Source organism: Adiantum capillus-veneris, chromosome 29 (assembly GCF_014529385.1).
Source record: "Adiantum capillus-veneris isolate H3 chromosome 29, ASM1452938v2, whole genome shotgun sequence".
In the NCBI taxonomy this organism is placed as follows: domain Eukaryota; kingdom Viridiplantae; phylum Streptophyta; class Polypodiopsida; order Polypodiales; family Pteridaceae; genus Adiantum; species Adiantum capillus-veneris.
Genome location: NC_140959.1, coordinates 13,980,853 through 13,989,967, shown reverse-complemented (window position 1 = coordinate 13,989,967; position 9,115 = coordinate 13,980,853). Strand labels below are relative to the sequence as shown.

Sequence of the window (9,115 nt, the reverse complement as noted above, 5' to 3'; positions counted from 1 at the left end):
CACCTGGGCAATGCAGAAAAGCAAGCCGAAGATCATGAATTATGCAGCTTATGTACATGATAATCCTGTGAAGATGGGCAACAAGAACCCCACATACATCGTGCAGGGTGAGCTAATCACGAAGGTGATTTATGGGGCATTGCACACCAAGGGAAGATGGCCCGACCCTCCATCACAAAACGACTGGTTGAGGCTCAAGGAAGATAAGGAAGACGAACAGCCCAAAGCGCCAAGGGTGGCAACCTGTTTGAAACGCCGGTTAGAAACCGTGCAAGAAGAGCAGCCAGAGCTGAAGAAGGGAAAGAAAGAATCTGCCCAAGTGCCAGTAAAAGAGACGAAATCACAGAAAGCGGCATGTCTAGAGTGGGTGATGGAAAGCTTCAGGGAAGAAAGAGCCCTCAAAGGAGATTTAGACAAGCTATGCAAGCCGTCTCTAGAAGCAATGTCGGGATCATCCCGAAGGGTGCACAGAGACAGATTCGATGATTACATTAAGAATTTTGAGATTCTTGATTTGATGCCATAGCAGAGAATATCCCACATGTACCCTTTACAGAAGAGGAAGTGGAGCAAGTCCGACAAAAATTGCTAGAAGAGCAGGAAGGCCAAGAGAGAGAAAGGAAGACAAAGGCGGACAGAGATTTCAAGAAAAAGCCAACAACTCCACCGGCAAGCCTTGAATCCAACCCACCCCCCTCACCACCTCGTAGCCCTCCACAAGAAGAGAAAGAGGAGCAAGACAAACCAGAAGACCAAGAAGAGTCCAAGCAAGAACAAAGCCAGGAGCAAGAACCAAAGGAAGAGGCTAAGCCTAAAAGTGAGCAGCCAGAGCCAAATGAATCATACAACACATTTCTAGACCTGCTAGCTGTCGGATATACAAAAGAAGAGGCTGCCACAGTCGCATTCGACTTGGCAAGCACGGGGCCCAAAGAGCAAGTGCAAAGCCTACGGTTAGTAGAGCTAAAGGAGATGGCCACTAATACAGTTGGACCTGCACCCGCCCACCAATGATTGGGATGTGGTGATGACAAATCTAACCGGGCTAAGAGCACAGTCAATGGCCTCAGAAAGTGAAATGGCAACTCTCAAAGCCACTGAAGTGTAGATAAAGTTGGAAGTTGACACTTTACAAAAACAAAGCCAAAGGCAGATAGAGAGAGAAGCAGAGCTGCAAGCCAGTCTGGAAAAAGGCATTGCAAAGATGCCAGGAAATGGAAAGAGAAAATCAGGCAACAGCTCAAAGACTGCAAGGAGCCGAAGAGGAGTATAGACAACTTAGCAAGTCATTGATAGATGCAGAGAGGGAAAGGGATAACCTAACCCTACAACTTGTTGAGTCCAAGGAAGTTGAGGCAATGCGAAATGCTAAAGAAAAGGCAGAAATAGACCAGGAGGCTAGCCAGGATGAGGTCCTTGAGCTCAAGGACCAGCTTAAAGTTAAAGATCAAACCATCCAGCGGCTATGGGCATCTCATGCCAGAGTCAGAGCTACTAGCTCGACTCACACCACCACAGAAAGCCAGATCTATGAAGAACAGATGAAAGAGCTTCAGAAAGAGTTGAATTTAGAGAAAAAGCAAAGTTTGATGATGGCAGAAGGGTCGGTGGTTATGCAAACACGCATGGAAGAAGAGCAGAAAGCAATGCAAGATGAGCTAGAAATTATCAAGAGAAAGCTCGAGGAGGCGGAGAAGACAAACGCCGAGTTGAACAACCTCCTCGTGAACATGGGAGAAGAAGCTAAAGCAGAGAAACAAACACTCCTAAAGAAGATATAAGAGCTAAGAGGACAGTAGGTAGAAGAGCAGGCAGGCACAGGGCCAGCAGCCATGGAAGGCATAGACCTAGAGAATGTGGCATATCCTGTGGACACACCCATGCAAGAGGAAATCCTAGTAGGACCCTCTCAAGAGGAAATCCTGTGGACACACCCATGCAAGAGGAAATCCTAGTAGGACCCTCTCAAGAGCCACAAGATCTGACACAAGAAGAGGAAGAGAAGCTGCGCAAGGCCATAGAGGCAGAAATCGGTCGAGTGTAGGTTGACACCCTATGCTTGCTTCCACTCGCCTGCGGGTCGAGCTTAGTCCTTAGCTGACAAATCTTGTTAGGTGAGTTCTCGCTATGCTTATGTCCGTTGCGGCGTATCCGTCCAACACCATGCAGCTCTATGGGCTTATCGAGTTTCATTCAAAACATCTTTAAATGCTTCACCCTTTAACCTTGTTTATGGTCTTGATGCCATACTGCCAATAGAATTTCTATTGCCGACATTAAGGGTAGATAAAGATCTTGAGTGGACTAGACATGAATTGTCAGAAAGACTTGAAGATTTAGAAAAGCTAGATGAGCAAAGGCTAGCTGTTGTAGCTCATATCTATGCACAAAAACGGTTTTTTGATTCCCTAATTACAAAAATCTTCATAAAAGGGGACTTAGTTTTAGTCTATTTCCTTAAGCAACATATTCCCAAGTTTAAGAAAAAGAGAAACAGACCTTTTATCATTGAAGATGTGTCTCCAAGTGGAGCAGTTAAGTTGTCCACCCCAGATGGTGAACCAATGGCTAATTGGATTAGTGGATGTCATTTAAAGAAGTACAATTTGCCACTAACCAATGAACTGTTAGAAAGAATGCATGCAGCCAAGCAAAGGAAGATAAAACGACAACAAGTTATTGATGAAGCCCAAGAGGAAGCTTGGCTTCGGGTACTCAAATGGAAAGCTGCTCTCAAGAATCAACAAATATCGATTCCCATCAACACTCTGGAAATAGATGATCGAAAATGGGAATTGCAGAAAGATGCCGTGTCAACATATGAGGAATGGCTAGATGGAATGGACCTTCGCATCAAAGTATAAATCAACAATCATAGCACAAATGCATTGGTCGACACAGGAGCTCGAGTAAATGCAATCAGTTATTCCATGTACAAGAAAGCAACAAGTCAAGCAGGAATAGCGACTATCAAAGGATGCAACAAGAACCCAACACCAACATTGGGAGTAGTCAACCTGAATGTGATAGTACATGGATGTTCATGTCCTCATCAATTTGTAAGCTTACCAGATGAACACATGAATGAGACGATGATTCTTGGAATTCCATGGATGCGGATGTACAAGGCAGTACTAGATTGGAATACGAATCAACTCAAGCTATCACCTAAAGGCGGACAACTCATTGTTCCAATTTCACCAAGCAAGGAGGAATGCAAAGGAAGCAATCATCAGAGCAAACCACAAAGAAATCAATCTTATCCATCCTATTGACAAGCAAGTGCTACAAGTAGCATGCAAGGAGTCAGTCAAATTTGGGTACCGGAAGCACATCTTAAGGACAAGCCGATTCAAATCTGGGTGCCCAAAACATCATCGACAATACCAAAGACAGTTCCAAAGATCAAAACACAGAGACAAACATCTCCGAGCAAGGAACCAAACACCAAATGGATTTGGAGGAAAAAGGAACACTTATCTTCTCCACAAACCGAAAAACCAATCAAGCAATGGAGAGTTAAGTCTCAGATGACTCAACCACACCATTTTTCACCAAGCAAACCAAGCTACCAATGGTGAGAAAAAGCTCGACAACAACCATTGTAGATACCAAAACCTCATGCAATCAGCGTGCTAAAGCATCCTAATGGTACATTGTGCTATTGGTGAGGAAGATGATGTCCCAATAGTCCACCATAACGGTGAGCTCCAAACCCCAAGCCCCAAGCTCCAAGCTCCAAGGGAGAACTCCTTTTCCTTGTGATACCATGAGAGTAGTTCTCGTCTTATATGCATATCCCACTCAAATCTATCAGAACAATCCATGTGGCTTTTCTTGGATGCCAGATGGCTCTCCCGCATAAAACCCCCCTTCACAAATACAAGTCCATAAAAAACAACTCATAAATATTGGTCAATTCTAGCTAATTTTGGACCTAATTTAGGCCCAAAAACCACATGCTTGGTCCTAAGCTCAAAATTTATCAATTTGTTATTTTCCTTCTGATTCATCACTTTTAATCACATGCAACATACATATCAACCAATATTTTACAACAAACCTAATAAGTGATTTGTTTCAACTACAAATCCAACCAAAACTACATCGGAACACAACTCATGGCATCATTCTGAGAAAAAACATGGTTGACTTGATTCACAATACTAACCAAGAGCCAAGTAATAAACAAAAATGAACTTTTACTATGAATTTCAATCTGTGCACACAAAGTGTCACGACAGTGTAAGGGGGGATTTACTATTTAATTAAGCAAAGTGGCTATGGGAGCAATGAATTCATGTGCCCATGTGATTAGGGGGCTGGCGGGCTACCAACAAGATGGTCATGGGTTTGCGACTCTAGTGGGAAGGGGATGATCAATGCCATAGATATTGTTTTGAGTTCTCAATTTAGATTCACACCCACCGATGATCCCATCTCTTCAGGTTCATTAGGAATCTTGTGGTATATAGTGTTCAAGCCTCAAGAACAACCAACCTCATGTCACCAGTGGTGGTCAACATGTCCAACATATCGCAAGTTTTAGGGTACTATGAACCATCAAAAATCAAGTACTAGAGCCTTATGATCTCTTTAAGACTACTCATGTTGGCTATGCTACGTGTGCCCCAATCTTGCTTTATAATATTAATATCAATATGTTGCAGAGGATTCCCTGGGTAGAAAGATATAACTGCTATAGGGATACTTTTACAATGGCCATTGATGTCTAAGTTGTTTATAGTTCCTCTTTGCTAAATGAGGCACACTTAATGAGCAACTTGATCCACCAAAGCTTGCTGATATCTCATTGAATGTCTTCAGAGCTTTGATGCAAACAGTTCCAAAGCTTACTTCTCTACTTAGGGATACACCATAAATTGGCCATGTGTATCACTGCTACTTTGAGCATTTTGAGAGATGATATTGTGGTGGTCTTATTTATCGTCTACTTGGAAAGGTCCACACCAAATCAAGGAGTGATTTGTTAACTAGAGAGAGCTAGAAAAGGATTTGTGAATATCTCTTTGATCGCCATTATCTCATAAACTATTACTGATCATCATCAACTTAGAAAGATATCATTGGTGTGGCATCACATAATTTTTGTGAGAAAATTAAGTTGAGGTGTCTCTAGGTTGAAATGTCTTAGTTGAGAGACTTAAGTTGAAATGTCTTAAAGTTGCAAAGTCTTAAAGTTGCAAAGTCTTAAAGTTGCAAAGTCTTTTTTTTGCCATACTCAGAACTGTGTGTGGATGTGTTAGGTCAAACTAGGAAGGAATGTACAATTACCTCAAGCATGTCATGCAATGGAAATGATAAATATATATTTATTATTTCCATTACATTGATATATAGATTAAAATTATATGGTTTTCTTATCAGTTTCACTACTAGCTATATCTTCAAAAACGTCAAGGTATGTAAATTTTTGGTGAATTTTAAGCATACTCATCTCAGCAATGTATTTGATACCACGATGATAATATTCACCATCTTTATTTTCTTGTAAGTTACTCTATTTGAAAATATACCTAACAGCTCGCCAACATGAGAGTAGGTGGTCACATAGTTGAAATTTGTCAGGCCACCATCATCACACTTTACTTTAAAGGCATGTAACAACAAATCGCGAAAGGAAAGGTGGTGGATGATGAAACTTTTGGGGGCATCGACAATGTTGCCTATAGAGCATCTGGACATATTTGGTCGAATTTGGTACATCATAGCTATGAGGGCATCTACAACATTGGTTTCAACCAGTGGACAAGGACGAGGAGGTGGTGCAGGAGGTAGTGGTGGTGGGCTACGAGAGGAGGTAGAGTGCTACCAACCATAACTAGGAATCATGGAATCTAAGCTACCAGTTTCATAGGTAGCACTAAAAGCCTATGAAAATAATTGCATGTAGTATATCATCTTCTACAATATATTGCTCCAAATATACAATATATTAAGAGTCACCACACTCTTCAAACATGGAGTCTTGATATTGGTCATAGAACACGCTATGTATTAATGTGGAATCTATACACAAAGATGGTATTGTTTATGATAAAAAGAGCCAGAGAGTTCTCTGTGCAGCATATATTTAGGGTAAGCTCTACAACAACGAGCCCACGGATGGCCTTGGCAGACTGCATGCACACCACGTCTAGAAGGGACAAGAGCATGAGTTCGAGAACCACCTTCTTAGAGGCAACCATTCTCAACTTCTCTAAAGGCAATGTAGGTACTATGATGCATCTCTCTCTCTCAACGCTCTTAGTCACATAGATGTTTAAGGTCTCTTGGGATAGTTTCCTACGATGTTAAAAATTCTCTTCTTCTCTTCTTCTTCTTCTTCTTCTTCTCTCTCTCTCTCTCTCTCTCTCTCTCTCTCTCTCTCTCTCTCTCTCTCTCTCTCTCTCTTTCTTTTTGGTGCAAAATTGATGGCCTTATCGGACAAAATTAATTACGATTGTGTCTAAGACAAATCCATCTTCTCTATACTTGATAGAAACCCTCCAGAAAAAACATTGCAAAATGATGGACAATCATGTAAAACTCGGCTTACTCAAAAGGTCACTGATTTTCCCTTCTGACCTCTTCCTCTAGAGTGAAGTCATTTACGATGTTGAAAATCCTTCTAATCTTTTATGGGGTTTTGTTTCTCATCATGTCTGCGATCGTCTGACATGTCAACTCAAGTAGACTTTGTATGTTCAAATAGTTGGCTGCTAGAATGAGATCAAAGAGTGAGTGTTGATTAACCTTGACAAAATTAGCATCGAAGGCTTTGAGGTCTTCTCCACAGAGGTCGGTGGAGGATTTGGATTCCGCAACAGAAGAAGTGGAGGAGGAGGAGGAAGACGAGGCGGTTTTCAGGCCAAATTTGCTGTATGTCCTTGATGAGGATCTTCTTGGTGAGGTTGGACAAGGGGATGATGACACTGTTGCATGTGTACCATGTTCTTTATGAAAATGGATTAGAAGGCCATGCCCTCCTCCACCTCAAAAAATTCCTCATCTAGGATGTGTAGTTTGATCTTTGCCATCGCTTCTATCTTACTTCTACCTCTTCTTCTTCGTGGACCGTCCCTTCCTCTCTCTCTCTCTCTCTCTCTCTCTCTCTCTCTCTCTCTCTCTCTCTCTCTCTCTCGTTTTTATTGAGGTCTGCAAAGATCCTTTTGATAATATGAAAAAACCCCAAATCAGTCCACGGTGCCCCACCCTGATTTGGAGGGGTTTCTACTATTGCTTCCTTGGCAGATGGAGCGCACACCACAGCCAAAAGGGCCAAGAGCATGAGTTAAAGAATGACCTTGGAGACTACCATCCTCAGCTTCTCTGCAAGAAATGTTCTCTCTCTCTCTCTCTCTCTCTCTCTCTCTCACACACACACACACACACACACACACACACACACACACACACACACACACACACACACACACACACACACACATATGCGGTGTGAGATCCTCCCCGCCCCCCAATCAAGATGCGGTGCCACGTATTGATTTAGAGGGTCTATTTGGACCAATTCCTTGGGAAGCTGGAAATTATAGAATGAAACATAACGCCATGGTCTACACTCAATCATCATCCCCCTGTCTGTGTGTCGCAAGCAAAAAACACGCATACACACCCTCTTTGAGTGGGTGCGTACGGTTGGCATCTCTCCCTCTTTCCATCTTTGCCCTAAAATAGACCATCTTCCTCTGTGTCCCACCATATTCTCTCATGCTGCTTCATGTCCTTGCCCGACTATGCCATGTCCCCAAAAACTTTGAACGGAGCGGCCAACACACAAAGACTTGTTGAGCTGGTGCAACTTGGTGCTCTCTCTCTCTCTCTCTCTCTCTCTCTCTCTCTCTCTCTCTCTCTCTCTCTCTCTCTCTCCCCCTTCCCCTTCCATTTGCCACCTCTCTCCTCAAACCCATGAGAGCATCTCGGTAGATTTCTCTTAATCAACCACGTTAAAATCTTTTGTGACACCTAGGTGGCTCTACCTTAAGAATAATACTAGATTTTTTCAAAAGATTCTCTCAAATCTTCTAAATTTAAATATAAAAAAAGCTACAAGCAGGAGAGATGGCAAAAAAAACATGCAAACCTCGCAAAGGCGTGCACACAAGCAAGCCCTCTTCCCTTCTCCGTGGGATCTTCATGTGATATACCGACCAACCCTCCTTTGTCCACCCATGTCAAAGTCTTGCACCACAAGGCCACATGCCGTCATCCCTTCGCATTTGGTGGAGGTAGCAAAGAGATTTGTCTTGTGTAACCCTTTGCAATTAGTGAAATGATATTTCTGCCATAGAAATTTTAGCAATACTAGGGAGTAGGACATGAAACATAGCCAAAGCCAAGGCCTCACAAGAACGAACACACACACACACACACACACACACACACACACACACACACATTCCATGAAGCCAATCCATGTTCTAGGCATCCCAAAGACAACATCTAAAGATCTAGTTTGTCAATATTCTTGTTTATCTCAAGACCCACAAATGTCAATTTTGTCTTGTTTATCTCTCTTGGATTCGTCTTGCTCTGGATTATGTGTGTATATGCAATTTTTTGGGTATGGAAATATGTTGGTTTTATCATTTGTAGCATGCTAGTTTGTGTATTTTGCAGGCGTGTTGCACCTTTGTTTTTGTAGCACATCATGTGCCTTGGATTTCAAACTACACAACCTCTAAATAATGAGAGCTACTAAATAGTAACATTTTGTACTGATTGATACCAAAACCATAATGTCTTTGATTGTTGGAGTCCATTCTTTAGATTTCTTGTGGTTTCCAATAGAGATAATCGCTTCGCTACTTTCTTGTGGTTTCCAATAGAGATAATCGCTTCGCTACTTTCTTGAATAGTCTCTTTCAAATTGGCCATCGAGTTGTCGTTTTCAAAGACACGCCTGTTCCTAGATCTTGAAACTTGTTTGAAGTAGTAGAAGCGCACAATCTGTGTGCAGATCGGGACTAATTTCACACTCTTACCTCCCAAGAGTAGGTTCTTCTTCAAGAATATGATCTTCTAGGTCTTCTATATTCATTTACATATTTTATCCATGAGGATTTTATATCTGAACAATGTTGGAACGGATGAAGGG

The 9,115-nt window shown here is 42.1% G+C and overlaps 1 pseudogene; it reads right to left on the bottom strand.

The window, feature by feature from the left end:
- Window positions 1–6,567: 6,567 nt before the first annotated feature.
- LOC147418791 (SKP1-like protein 1B pseudogene) lies at window positions 6,568–7,040 on the bottom strand (annotated as a pseudogene).
- Window positions 7,041–9,115: the final 2,075 nt, after the last annotated feature.